This window comes from Triturus cristatus, chromosome 10, assembly GCF_964204655.1.
Source record: "Triturus cristatus chromosome 10, aTriCri1.1, whole genome shotgun sequence".
Lineage (NCBI taxonomy): Eukaryota > Metazoa > Chordata > Amphibia > Caudata > Salamandridae > Triturus > Triturus cristatus.
In genome coordinates, this window is record NC_140593.1 from 952,563,798 (window position 1) to 952,577,784 (window position 13,987).

At 44.7% G+C, this 13,987-nt stretch overlaps 1 protein-coding gene across 27 annotated transcripts in view; it reads left to right on the forward strand.

Moving 5' to 3' along the window:
* Window positions 1–868: 868 nt before the first annotated feature.
* The window catches only part of OBSCN (obscurin, cytoskeletal calmodulin and titin-interacting RhoGEF), a 1,809,553-nt gene continuing 1,796,434 nt past the window's right edge, over window positions 869–13,987 (forward strand). For all 27 annotated transcript variants that reach the window (XM_085628811.1, XM_085628818.1, XM_085628815.1 and 24 more), the window contains exon 1: window positions 869–1,173. The gene's annotated coding sequence lies outside the window, so the exon portion shown is untranslated. The remainder of the gene's footprint in view (window positions 1,174–13,987) is intronic.

The following is a 13,987-nucleotide window of genomic DNA, read 5'->3' on the forward strand; positions in this document are numbered from 1 at the left end:
AGTGGAGCCCGATGGTGCCTGATATGGGGCTGGGGCCCAAGGTCAGCTGTGAGATAAGGTGCACTGGAGAGGAGTAGTGGATAATCAAGCCTGTAAGGGAGTGCGTTGCAGAGTCCGGGGTCAGGTGGAGGTAGTAATGAAGAGGGATTCTCCCTGAAGACTCACACAGAGGGAGCCCGAGAAGTGTCACTTGCCTAATACTCCCACCTCAGAAACCTCCTCTTCCCATCAAAGGAACATTACATGGAAAAAACACTTTTTGAGAGTGATAATATTTAGAAAGAGATTTGGAAAATAGTGCGTTTTACTGGGCCTTGTAAGACTAAGAAGAGTTAAAGGAGGGCCCGCAAGCAGGCCTGCCTAGACAAATATGCGACAAATCGAGCCCGCAGTGGCCCACCCAAATGCACCTTTGGCCCACCCAAATAAAAATTCCTGGAGCCAGGCCTGTGTTTGATAATCATTTTGTTTTCATTTTGATGTCATTATTTGTCATGCGCAAGAATGTTCTGTTCTATGTGACGATAATTCACTTTAAATATAAACCGACTGTGACGACATGCATCGAATTAGATACAGTAGAACACGGCCTCAGTGGGTATTCACACAGAAAAGTAATTGTTGTTCGCTGTCTTATACATTGGGAAATCCCGTGAAATATCAGTAGGTCACCTCAAGCCCGGGCCTCGTGATGCCCCCCCCCCCCCCCGCCCCCCCCAACCCTAAATGTAACCTTCCGTGAAAAAGCCCCAAAGACTGGGCCTTTGCCTCTGTGTCTCGCGCATGAAATGCAATCTCCCCAGCGAGTGACACCAGGGCTATTTTGGAGCCGGGGAGGGCCGAGCACGTCACCAGCGGCACACACGTCCATTCGACTGCGAGGGAGAGGAGGGGGCCGTGGACAGAGTGGAGACACGGATCCGACTCTCACCTACCGCAGGGGACTGGGGGGTCTCCTACAGCACGACCCCAAGCACCGAGCTCCCCTCTGCAGGGGGAGGGGGGATCCCCGCGTATCGTGTGTGCTTCCCCCCTGGGGTTGGCTCACTCTTAAATTTTAAGAATATTTGTAATCCCGGATTTGGAAATTTCTCAACTACACCGGATGAAAAACTCGCTGGATATTTTTATTGTACCTGACAGATTTTTGCTGTGGCCCTGACTAGTGAAAAGGTAAGTGACAACCGGAGGGACATTATGATGTAAAGTCAGGTTTGTAACATCACATGGCATTCACCGGCATTCACCGGCTTTTTTGTGTGCTCTAGTCTGCCCACATTGCATGGTCGTTATTTTGCACATAGGAACAGGTCATTGCGCACTGGGAAAACTCAACCTGGGTGAAAAACTCCTGGCTGACTGGACCCTTTGCTCCAGGTCAGCTGTGGCTCCCCCAAAAGTGGTAGACTCCCGATGAAGGCCATTTCGAGCGTTACTATTGGACAACAGCGAACATTATCTGCGAAACAACAAAGTGCCGCTAGTGTACTTTGAACGCGACTATCAGAACATATAGCATGCAGTTTATTGAATACCCAGAGAATAAAAGTAAGTTTTTCCCCCCAGAGCAGCAGTAAGTAGGCTAGAACACATGTGGATTCAGTGTGCCTAAAGGTGTCGTTTTTTCAGTCAAGTTTTAATGTATTTTGTCGAAACAAGTGGGACTGTCGTTCAAAAGAACAGCAGGACAGGCACTCCGCGGAGCTACACGACAAAAGTTGTATTGTTTGTAACTTGGGCCATTTCCTCTGGCAATCGATGCCTCCGTCAGACGTCGCAGTGTGGCTTTTAACACTCCATTTTCTGTCGCATTTAGCGACTACACGGGTGTGCCTTTTTTCTGGCGTTTTCGAACTCGTGGGGCCTGTGCCAAGGGGTCGAACGGACCTAAGTCCTTCAGAGATGGCATTGCTACAAATGGCCATGCTGGGATACTGAGCTGGACAGCTGGGGGCTATTTTTGGGAGCCCGGCTTACCGGGGTGGGTGGTGCCGCATGGCAGTGGCATGAGGCACCTAGGAAAAGAAAGTGGATTAAACCGAGTTAAAACTTCACAGGGGCTCCTGTTCGGTTGTTGTCACCTGTTCTATTTATGCATGGCATGCGTCGCGCAAGGGACAGAGCAGACACGTTCCCAGAGCCTTTAATACACACTTGGGCTGGTGTGTGTCATTTGCTGCATCCCTCGAACAGCTGTGTCATTGCTGTTCGTGATTTGAGTATGTCTAGCTGTGCAACGTAAACATGATGCCGGTGTGAGTCCAGGTGCTATCGAGTCCAGAAGGACGAACTTTAGAACCCATTGTACAAACCTTTAAAGTAGGAATCCTAAAATTAGCCGATAGCGTCCCAAAATGAGAATCTGTGCACTTGAGAACTTTCCCCAGTTAAAACTGCATGCGCAGTGTGCATGTATTTTTAATATACTTCGCTGAGTGTGACATGCAACTTATTTACCAACACCAGGATGCGAGTCTTGCAAGGGGTTACGTTCGTGGAGTTTGATGAAATCACAGAGAAAAGAACTGAGTAGTTTCTTTATATTAAATAATTGTTACATGCAGTTTCTGAGGCAGTAAAGCGTTTTTCGGGCCAATTTCACTGGTTTGAGCCAGACAATAGTTCTGTTTTTAAATGTTTTTTTTCCAGTGAGAGGGAGAGCGTCTGGAAGCCGTTGGTTTGAATCCAATGGTCTATCTCAACCTCTCTCACCCCTTTGTGGCAAAGGGAAAGCGTTCCACCCGGTTTATGGCGCTATAATCAGATGTTTAGGAGGCCATTCATTTCGTGGTGTGCAGTAGCAACTGCATGCATTATGGTTGCACGTATTTACAGGTTTGGTACAGAGATGAAAGGACGTCACGTGATTTGTCACGGACCATAGAAACAAGTGGAAAAAAAAATGGTGTGGGATAGTTTGCCCACCTGTCGGAGCCGAGGTGGGGTGTTATGCTTGGCTTTAAGTGGGATAAAAAAAAAACTGGCCAGGGGTCTCAAAGGGGCGTGGTCGATGTAATGAAGGGCGTGGCTTAAAAACCGATATGCTGAAAATCTGTTTAGCTTAGTGTGCCGCCTGACTTGTATTTTTCTGCTTCTGTCATTGTTTCCAGATATATGATACAACCAGTAACATTACACCGATAACAAAGCAGGCCTTTTGGCTTTGCCAATGGTTGTTAGTTGCATTAGATAAGTTAAGCAACAACTGTGGCTTCGTTGTATAGCATACTAAAACGCCCCAGTTCTGAAATAGTGAGACTATGAAAGAACTCTAACGAGTCTCTTTGAAGTTACATCAAAGGCAGTGAAGGGTGGTACTGCTGCAGAGTTAAGATTTTTTTTTTTTGCATCCTGAGGGTGAGGGCAGAAACAGAGAGCCGGATAGGGACCCGTCTCAGCACCTGCCAATTGAAACTACAGGTGCTTAGCACCAGCAAGACCCGGCTGACTTAAAGCCCTGGTGTTATGTTAACCGGCGGTATTCCGTTAGTGACATCTTCTGCTAGTAATGGCGTTTTAGCTAAGGCGACTTTTCATTTACAACGTTGTTTTGATATTTGTCTGATTACTGCACGCTGGCTACAAAAGTTAGACGGTGATGAGGTGTCTCACATGACAGCAGTGTGCCATATTTTAAAGCCAGTCACATTCTTGTGAACAGTCAGATTGGTCTTACAACAATTGGAGATTCTTTTCATGGACAGCGCAGTTCTCACCAGACAATTATGCGAGCATTACTAGAGGGGGGCTTTGGCTGCGCTGGCATGTTTGGAGCCATACACGGTGTGATTGGGCAGAAGTTGTGTGCTTCCACTAAATAGTGCTTGCTGGCCACACAGCTGCGATCATATTGTTTATTTATCCAGCAACCTGAGATTGAACTTTCAGAGGCACACAGACACTAATGCTATTAAAGTGTCTCAGAGAACAAGATAACTTATGGTGTTTCAGGAGCACAGATGGGCGGAGGGCAGTCATTAACCTGCATGGAATTTTAGGTCTGGCATAACAGTGCAACTTTCACCTGACCTTTTAACCTACACCAATATTATTCTACAGTTCTTTGCTTCCACACAAATGCATATTCATTGCCATGCTTTTTACTAGTAATGCTTAACATTGCCATACAACAGTCTTGTAAAGCCAGACCTTTTGGCATTGACAATGCTTGTTTACAACATGGGTGTAAAAAATACAAATCTGTTAGCAAACTGCAGCTCCACAGCATTGAATCCTGAGGGGACTGACTCGAATGTTCATGCTTCAGAGACCTACGAAATGACTGTCACTGTGTTTGCTACTACCATAACACAGTTCAAGCTTGTAATTATATGAAGTAGCGATGGTAGACCCTAGCGCTATGTATCCCTCATTTGGATGCTGGAACTCGTGATCAGTGCTGAGATTGGAAAAGGCGCACGCCTGGAATCCATAAATTCTGTGTGAAGGTGCAGCAATAGAAAGGGGGTGGATCACTAGGGGCGGAGTCATGAAACGCAGAATCTGACAGTCCACTTATACATTTACTTTATTAAAAAACTCAGCTGCAATGACATAGACAACAAGGACAACCTGTACAGCCAATCTGTTCTGTCCTGGTCACAAGGTTTGCTTTTTAAAATATCTCATGGGTTTAAGGCACCTGCTGCAGAGATCTTTGTGTACCCAGTAAATCTCAGAGGATAATAAGTTAACTCTGGTGGTTAATGCTGTCGCTACAGAGATCAGTGTTTTGCCTAGTCACAGTTTTGGCTCATAAACTAGCATAGCAAGATAATGTGTCTCCTGCTAAGCACATTGTGCAACACGCAGATCACAGAATTTTATTTTATGTAGATAGGCGAGTTACTGCTTCTGACACGGAGATCCTTTTGTTACTACAGACTCCCAAAGCTCTGTGTTACGTTTTACATCCTGACTTTGTGTTTCTCCCAGCCAGGCACTCTTAACATATAATGCATACCAGTAAAGAAGCTATGTGGCTCCTATGTCCTGTAACCCTCATTGTCTTATATAACACAACCTGTACATTGATTCAAACATTTGATCTATTGTCAATGTTTATTATAATGATTTATTGTCAAGCACTCCAACCCTCTACATTGGGATGAGTAGTGCTATTTAAAGACCAACTTAAAAAAAAAGTAGTAAATGCAATTGTAAATTATTTGCCGTATTACTCAGACAAACTGACGTATCTGACATTCTTAAAATGCATTTGTATCGCTTATATACAGGGTTTGAACAAAGGCAAAAACCTGCCTCCAATGTTTTTCTTAAGTACTCATGAAAGGAAAACAAGTTGCGTACCACTGATGCATTCTGTTGCATTGGCATTTACGTGATACATCCCAGTTACCTCCCAGCCAGTTTCGTATTTGAACAAATGGAGGATTGATGGTCCCTTAAATTAGGCATTTGTTTTGGGGCCAGCTTGAATTAAAAATAAGAAAACCCCCTCACCTCTTGATGGTTGCTGCTCTGAACACAAAGCAGATAATGTGCATATACTGCTGTTTGCGTTACAGACTTGACAAAACAAACCGCGACAAATTCAGCATGTTTCACCGAGTCCAACCTGGATCGGGCTTCTGGCTCAATAACAGCTGCTGGAACCGGGATCGGCTGGATCCCCTAATTTCTTGCACTGCTTGTGATGTCACGTCATCTAGCCCTGTGAATATTGTGAAGTAAAACCAATCTTATTCTTCTTGAACCATACTCTTGGGTATCTCTAGAGCAGTTCTTGATTTGAGCCGGTAATTGCTGGTGGGGGGCATGGGACTTGTTTTTGGGGACCAGCACTTCTTTTTCCATATTAGATATTTACTGAGTGCAAGAGAAGGAAAAACTCACAGATTGGAGAGGGAGAGGATGGAAAATACTGTAAAACCATCACAAACAGAAAACAGGAACCTGCAACAGCGAGAAAAAGGAACAGGGAGTGTCTGGTAGTGGATTAAAGATTATGGTATTCAGTGTGCAGACATTCAATTGCACTGGCCACCAGTTTTTAAGCACAGCTCCGCACACCGGCACTCTTTCTTTCACAAATTAAGCGCTGCTCTGGAGATACTTTTTCCGCTTGGCGAACATGTCACAGCTTGACCAAAACTTACACATGCATATTGTCCACCGACTTTGAAGAAGATATAAGGTACAACAGCAACAACCGTTTTAAACTGCCAATTCGACCTGTCAAAATAAACCTTTTGCCAGGCCTAAACTTTCCTTTTTAATGCACCTAAGTCACTTCTAGGGTAGGCCCTAATTAACCCATAGGGCTTGGATTCAGTATATTTAAAAAATAATTCATGTACGTTTAAGTTTTACATGTCTTGGTAGGGGAAAAAAACTCTAAAATTAGTTTGCTACTTCAATGCCTGCCTCTCCTATAGGATAACATTGGAGTTACCTTATTACATTTAATAGACTGTAACTTCCAATTGGGAGCAGGTAGACAGGTTGAGTTTGGTATCTAGAGAATTGGAACTAAAAGCCCTCTTCAATGGTAAAGTCTGCTTTTAAGACACAATTCTGAAAATGCCACTTTTAGAAAGTTGTCATTTTCTTGTCCTAACTATTTGGTGTCTGCAGCCTGATCCTGGGTCACATGACTAGGTTTAGCTGGTTGTTTGTGTTTGTGTATTGTTCCCAGACAGTGAGACAAAGGAAGATAGGTGTTGGCAGGATGGGCCACTCTGAGTTAACAAGGGGGGAAAGCTGTCAACTACTACATTTGCGCATAACAAAAGCTCTGCTTTAGTACACTTACAAAGGGGATTGACTCTCGTGCTTTGTGACCCCAGACAATATGGGGCCAGTGCAGGGAAGGAGGCAATTCCAAGCACCTCTTTTGAGGGGGTTGAACCTCTGGAAGGTTTTTCTACTTCAAAGTGGGCACCAGGTATAAGTATTGGGCCTTAAAAACCCCAACCCTTCAGTACACTTCTGGACCAGTGGACTCTGCCAGGAAGAAGGAATGCCAAGTTGCTGAAAGGACTGCCACTCTGCTGGACTACTGCCCTAAAGGACTGCTGACCTCCTGCCCTCTTGTCTGGGTAAGGAGGACTGGACCTGCCTCTCTAAACCCAGGACCCCAAAGGCTCGTTGACTGGCTTCCTGATCTGAAACCTCAGGGACAGGACAGGTTTTGAACAAACTTGAACCAAACACCTGGACTGCCATTTGTAAGCCCTACCCTCACAAGTGGTGCCACGCCACTCCTGGACCATTGGACGTTGACCTGATGGTGCTCTGCCAGCCCATCTATGGATTCCACAGAGCTGATTCATCTCTTCCTCAGCGCGTCTCATCTCCACTAGAACTGATGCATCACCCTCGGAACTAAAACACTGTCTCTTCTGTGTAGACTTCCCCAATGCAAGGATTCCACACCGCGTACAGCAGCCCATCGGAACCGACACTGTGTGATGCATCTCTATGCAAGTACATCACCTTGCTCAATGTAGCCCATTGGAACTGTCGCTGCACAACGTATCTCCATGCAAAGACATCGCATCACTGAAATCTTTAAACTTGCATAACTCCAGTTCTACTGACTAGTTTCTTGTTGTTTTGGCCATGATATATTTATTAAAATGTATTCTTTTTTTTGAATTGGTTATGGATTTTCCTTGTGTTGTGTTTTTACTCTATCACTGTTTGAAGTTCTGCATAAATATTTTACCCGTTGCCACTAAGTTAGGCCTGACTTCTCTGAACCAAGCTACCAGGGGGATGAGGACAGATTAATTTAGGGTTTGCTTGGCTTGTCACTTCACCCTGACAAATATTGGGGTTGCTGTTTGAGTAGGCTTTCACCCCCTCAACCACTAACCCAATTTCTTCCACCTATCCACCTAGAAAGGTGGTCTTCAAACTGTTTTAGGCCAATCTTCCTTCCGTAAAAACACATTTGTCTGCCCTCCAAGTGACGTAACCTGCTAAATTGCTTCACGAAGTATGTTGAATACTACTTGTATATAATGTTACAAGTCACAGGATGTTTGTGGCTAAACTGTAAGATACCAGAACAAGCATGATTCAGTGATGCATATCCTCACCTTCTTCTCCAAACATTAAATGTAAAGCCTAGACAACATTGTATATAGCAAGAGTCGACAGCAGCAGCGAAAGCTTCCATCCCAAGAACTGAATGTGCACAGCACAAGCAGCGGCAGTTGAAGCAAGGCAGTTTCCAGCATTAATGGAGCGGGTAACTTGGCAATGCTCTTGTACTCAAGGCACAGTTGCCAGGCACTCACTGTGCTGTTCCTAGGGTATCACTTTGCTTAAAGCACAATCTGTGCTTTTAGTGCTGTGCACTGGAGCGAGAGATGTCGCGTACACAACACATATAGATGTGCATACACACATTTGTTAGCTTTTGCACATAACATATTTCCACAGTATTGCAGTTCACTGTCATTGTTAATGTGTCATCTATGCAGAACTTCATGCTATCTGCAGATCACCGGTTCAAATTCTAGCAAGATCCCTTGTGTGTTTGTTGCGGAGATCTATGTGTAGCCTTCAGGTCCTGTGAAATTCATGCAAAGCATCTGCTTCACATGTTTTTTAATCTTTGCAGGTTCAATTACAAATGTTATTTTATACATGTCAACTGAGTGCCCCCAAGTTTACAGTACTATATGAATTTATGTGGTATTTAAACTGCACGAACAGTTAAAATGCAGCAGAGCACTATATCAGTTCAAAGGCAAGGATACAGTCAATACAGTCAATAGGTGATTGGAACTTTAGCTGTTTTTGTGAACTGTTACTACATTATGATAGAGTGTGCTTTAAAGAGGTGCGTCTTCAACTCTTTCCTGAATTGGAGTAGGGCTTTTTTTTTTTTTTTAAACTAACTTTATTAAGATTTGGCATGAGGAGGAGCAATGAGAAATACACTGCATCAATCACTGTAAGTATATATAGGTCAGAGGAGACAAAGCAGGAATCCTGTGCGGACCAGCAAATCATGTAGTATAGTCGTTGATACACTTCGAAAATGTCACATGACGACTTGGAAGGACACCCGCCATGTACATTGTTATGTGCTACATTCCCATCCATCAAAATACTATATCTATGGGGAGCGGTGCCCGCCCAACAATCCCCAAACACCCAATCCCACCCTGAACCCACCCACCTTGCCAAACCATGCCACAAAAATTACAGTCTGAGGGCCATAGAGCATTCCCCTGGGGGGAAGAGGGGGAGGAAACCACACCCCAAGCGCGCGGTAGGGGAAGGAGGGAGGTCGAGCAGTACAACAAGAGGGGAGATCTGGATACATGAGGACAAGTGGAATAAGGGGAGAAGGAGTAAACCCCCCCCCCCCCAATGTCAGGGGACACGGTCTAGCATTCATCCAGTACATCCGCTGACCTGTACTCCGGCTCGTACAGGGGGGCTTTGGGGAGTGAATTGGAGTAGGGTTGGGGGTGGATCTGATGGTCACCAGGATGCTGTTCCAGATTCTGGATGTACAGATGGAAAAGTCCTGCTGCCTTGTTTTTACTTTTTTACCCCCTTAGCCTACGGTCTGGTGGTGGCCAGGATGCGGATGTTTTAAAATTCACCAAGGACGGTGAGCTTGTCACCCAGATAAGCTGGGTGTACTTCGTGATGGCTTAGTAAATGATGGAGCTGTTTTTCAAAGATGATGTGGGCCAGTAAGGCGAGCCAGTGCACTCTATCAGGGTGGGGTGATGTGATCATATTTCCTCCGGCCCGGATGAGATGTGCTGCAGTGCAGGATGTCCTTAAGGGGGGGGGGGGGGCAGTTGTGGATCCCGGTCGGCATGGTACAGGGCGTTATTATGTGTCAAAAATTCATCTTGAAATGTGTGTTATATAAAAAGTCACTACTAGATTAATTTTATGTAACCCATGCGGATAAACATACTCAGCCGCCCAAACCCTCACTCAGGTTTATGAGCCAGCATGCCTCTGTTTTCCCTTTCATTATCTGCTGATACTCCATAGCTTCAAGTCCCTGGCATTTGAAGACATCTAACCTAGATGATGCCTAAGCAATTAGTAAAAGTTTCTGACCTTTCCAATTAAAGGCCCACAGGTCTATGAACAAGACGTAGCCACTTAAGAAGATAAGTACCCAATACTGTAACATATCATGAGCTGAATTGGCTCCTATCCACAAAGGGTACCCCTGGGTCATGCAAAAAGTCGTCAGACTGACGTAAACAGTAGAAGGTCATACCAATAGTAGAGAATGCCCAGTTACTTACCGGTAATCTTCATTACTACAAGTCTGGGTCTCCCTTACCCAATGGACAGTTCTCCTTCTCCACAGAAAGAAATTACCAGCTAAGTCAAAAAAGCTCCCCAAAGATGCACCTAATATCCATCATGTATAAAGGGAGGAACAAGTCATGAATCTATCCTGTATCCTTTTTTTCTGCGCTGAATGATCCTTACCTGGTGAGACAAGATAAGTATTGGTTTTCTTTTATTCTATGTTTCTTAGCTGGGGCAGCTTTACAAGCCCCTTGCATCACTTTTGCACCACCGCTGCGTCACTTTTGTGATGCAGCGGTGGCGTAAACAATGTGGCCAATTTACAACGTGACGCATCTAGTGAGACGCGTCACATTGCACAGTCCTGTGTCACATTATACCTGCATCAGGTATAATGTATGCAGGGTGGGCGTTCCCACGCAGGAAAGCCTCGTAGAAGTGATGCAGTGAAATCTACAAGATTTCACTGCGCCACTTCTAGGACGCCACTGCATCAAATCCTTACGCCTGCTTGGAGCATGCGTAAGGAGTGATGCAGCACAATAAGTATAGGCCTCCCCATGCATTGCTGGAGTTGCGTTGTGCTTACGACACAACTCCAGCAATGCATGACTTTTGCGCCTACAGATGCATCAGAATTACTGACGCATCTGTCAATCCATGCGCCATGGTGCGCCGTATTGTAAATACGGCGCATCCATGGTGGCGTAAGGGTTTCGCATGGAGGCGCAGGGAAACTGACGCATCTTTACAGGTGCGTCAGTTTTTTGTAAATCTGCCCCTTGGTTTCTGTGGAGCAGGAGAACTGCTCATTGAGTAAGGACTGTGACAGGAAGCGGACGAGGAGGTAATTCTCGCTATACAAACGCTGATGACATGTAACCCATTGTGTCTGATACTCACCGTATCCCCGCCGCGACTCTGGTCTGTCAGAAATAACTCTCCACTTCCCCAACGCCAGACCACTACTGCGAATGAATATTTCTGTCTGTGCTGGCAATAGGAAAACACCACTGTAGCATTATCCATCGAAGGAAGTGTCTACAATATTGTTAATAGATTTTGGCAAAGCGGGCCTTTAATCAGAGGCCCATGATGCATTTTATGTGCTCTTGCTAGCGCCATCTTTGTTGCTGAAACAACTAGAAGGATCTGCTGGCTTTGAAGACCAGGTCCGTAGTTCACTGAGCACGTGAGGTTGTCCCGAACAAAAGCAAATATTCATAAAAGTAACAAAACCAACTGGACAATGACGCACGGCAGTGTCCAAGTGCACCGTACCCAGTACCAGAGAAGCCATGCTGACAATGCACACACCTATTCTTTTATTTTATGATTGTAAAATGATTGTCTTACGAGCTCTAAGTTAGTTGGCATGAGATAGAGACGGCGTCAGAACAGCAGAGTCTTGGAACAGTGTCCTCAAAACAAACAAATGTATTTCATCAGGGTCGTTTTCATGGTACGCCTTAAGGTATATTCCTTAACACTTTTCTTTTGCAAGGGGATAGTGTCTTGCAAACCTTTTGTTTAGAAAAAATGGAAGTGATTGGCTGAATGCTTGAATTAACCTCAGTCCCTGGGTATGCTTAGAAGCGGGTCCCATGCGCACCAGGGCCGGATTGTGGAACCAAAAGGAGCCCTGGCAAAAAAGCTCAAACCAGCGGCGCTCCCTACATCTCCTCGTGCAATCTCTCTCCATCCATCTGTTCTTTCTCTGTTTTTTTCTTATCTCTGTACTTCTCCCTCTCTGATCACTTTCTCTCTCCCTTACACCTCTCTCCCTCTTTCTCTCTCTCTTCAGTCCTCACCATGCCTGCTGCAATAAAACTCTGGGAGCTGGGAAAAAGTAAAAGAGGCAAAGTAAAAGCAGAGCCCTGTGCTTTCAAAACCGCCCTCCAAGTGCTCCAGCCCACTAGCAGTCTTGTCAAGTACCACGCATCAGGCATCAGTTAGACTGACACGTTTCAGCAAGGGACTCCGCATTACCGCACTGAAATGCATTGTCACAAATGAATTGCATTGTGGAATAAAAGGCCTGTCAGGCCCTTATATTCACTGTACCATAGAACTCAAGCTGTACCTCACAATATCGACACTATTCAGGGGGTTACCTGTCTTCCTAGCTAGAGAGAACCTAGCAGCTTGGTTTGCACTATTCCTACTCAAGTATGATCAAGGTTGCTTTGCATGTGGGTGGTGTGGCACAGTGTGCAAACAATCCATGACAGCTTTCTGCTTGTCCGAGGCAGAGGCACTTGGACTAACAAGTCATAAAGCCCTAGGGCCCCGACTAAAAGGCATATGTTAGTCCATCATATGCTGTCCTCATTATATAATACAAGTAGTAGCATGGAGGTAGTGTTGCTCAAGCCTAAATGATACACTCCCCGTGGCTCCAATATAAATGCCGTCCATCACAGACTGGTTACTATGCCCCTTGACTGAAACCTCTTTCCCTTTTTCACACAAAGTGGTGAAAAAGGCATAAAGCACACTTCTTATAATTTTCTTTCAGAGGGACATTTTGGCTCACTAATGATACAGCAGGTGGCATGAATACTTCTTCATCTTTTTAAATTTGTTCCGCCTACATATTTAGGTTTATTAGAGCGCTATTCTGGAAAGCTCCTGCATAATGACGTATTCTCGTTGGCACTGCAGAAGACTGTCCTTTTATTATGTAGGCTTACTTCAGACATAGTAGATGTTTTGTCTTCTGTATTATAAAAATAGTATTTCTATCATGTCTAAAGCGCAAAGCACATAATTGCATAACATAGTTCTTTAATTAGGTCTAGTGAGACTATACAAACTGTTGGGCCTGTGGGCTGATGACCCGGATATTGATAAGTTGTGGAGTGAGGTAATCGAGGTCTCGACATGATGAAGGAAAAGTGGAGCACGACAGGGACATTTTCAACAGCTCTAGAGAAGGCTACCCAGTGCAGGGTGACAAATTATGTATTTATCTGGATGTCCTCCCAAACATTAGAAAGCCAGTATTAACCCATAAATATTTGCAGGTCACCTGCTTGTTGACTATGCAATACATCAAAAAATTGAGTACGTAGATTGGTTAATGCCTCCATTGACAAGTTATTGGCCCGAACTTCCCTTGCTGCAGAAAGGCCTCCGCCGATCATTCGAAGGAGCAGCTGATACAACAAAGACCGTTTCTCTTGGTAAACTGAAGCACCAGTTCCTGAGCAAAGTCTGATTCACCTTGTCCTTGGAACTATTTCAGTCTGCACAGCTCATTTCCTGAGCTAAATTTGGGCTGAATACCCCTAATCCACCGGCATGCAGTGTGACCTTCCTTAATTAATCCTCATGATTGAAGAAAATTATGTTCCAGGGATCTTTAATTGACTGAGCTAGTAGCTCGGTGTATAGATTTATTGAGGTTAGTGTTATCCCATAGTTGTAAGTCTGAAGATCCTGAGTTCCTTTGATAGAACTCTACATAGAAGCGCTCTTACAGTCACACATTTATATGGAACTTCAATAGCCCCGATCATACCCCCTCAAGTTCCATGTATTCTATGAAGTCAAAGAGATATTGTCATATAACAAGTCAAAATATTTCTTGGCAATACTGATAGCATCTGCTTATGCATGGCTTGCTTCTAAGTCAATTGTTCCGACCTTGATGCGATTTCACTGTAATAGGGATCCATTCGGCACAAACCCTTCTGATCAGCATCTGTTATGGTAG